Here is a 773-nt window from a genome sequence, read left to right as displayed (position 1 = left end):
GTAAACATCTAAAAGATACTAAACCTCAATTCCAAGAAATTATATCTTCTAGCAAGACATTCACCGAGCAAGCGGAAATCCTTTTGAAGGAAGCTATTCAGGAACAGCTGGAACGGTTTTCTCTTCAGTAACAAATAAATTTTGCATGTCTACTCTTGTTAGTAGAATAGGAATCGTTGAGAAAGCTTTTTCATTTGAATCATGCAAAAAAGTTTTCTTTGTTTTTAGTTTAGTATAGTTATTTAAAGAATAGATAGAAATAAGATTGCGTCCAATAGGATTTGAACCTATACCAAAGGTTTAGAAGACCTCTGTCCTATCCATTAGACAATGGACGCTTTTCTTTCATATTTTATTCTTTCTTTTATTTTTTTGCTTCTTCCGAGAAAAAACTGTTAGACCAAAACTCTTTTAGGAAATCAAAAAATCCAGATACAAATGCATGATGTATATATTATATCATGCATATATCATAAAGAAGGAGTATGGAGGCGGTAGTGGGAATCGAACCCGCAACCCCAAGGTTATGAGCCTTATGAGCTACCAAACTGCTCTATACTCTTAAACTAAAGAGGGGTAACTAGTGGATAAAAGAGGGTTGGATACGCCCCTCTACCAATATCTATACAAATAGAATAGTCCATTTATACAGAATGGTAAAGAGGGCTCCTCTATGATTATCAATTCCAGAAATCCATACAAATACGAAAGGGTATTTTATCCTTACCAACTGGATCTTGTTGCACCCGGTAACAAACATTCATAAACCATTT

General features: G+C 34.4%; 1 non-coding gene across 1 annotated transcript; it reads right to left on the bottom strand.

The window, feature by feature from the left end:
* Window positions 1-266: 266 nt before the first annotated feature.
* Window positions 267-338, bottom strand: TRNAR-UCU (transfer RNA arginine (anticodon UCU)). The gene has a single exon. It is a non-coding gene; the product is annotated as a tRNA-Arg (tRNA).
* Window positions 339-773: the final 435 nt, after the last annotated feature.

The sequence above is a fragment of the Triticum urartu genome, unplaced genomic scaffold (genome assembly GCF_056163025.1).
Source record: "Triticum urartu cultivar PI428250 unplaced genomic scaffold, HENAU_Tu73 scaffold2, whole genome shotgun sequence".
Classification (NCBI taxonomy): Eukaryota; Viridiplantae; Streptophyta; class Magnoliopsida; order Poales; family Poaceae; genus Triticum; species Triticum urartu.
The sequence above is the reverse complement of the archived record's forward strand: the minus strand, read 5'-3'. Positions and strand labels throughout refer to the sequence as shown.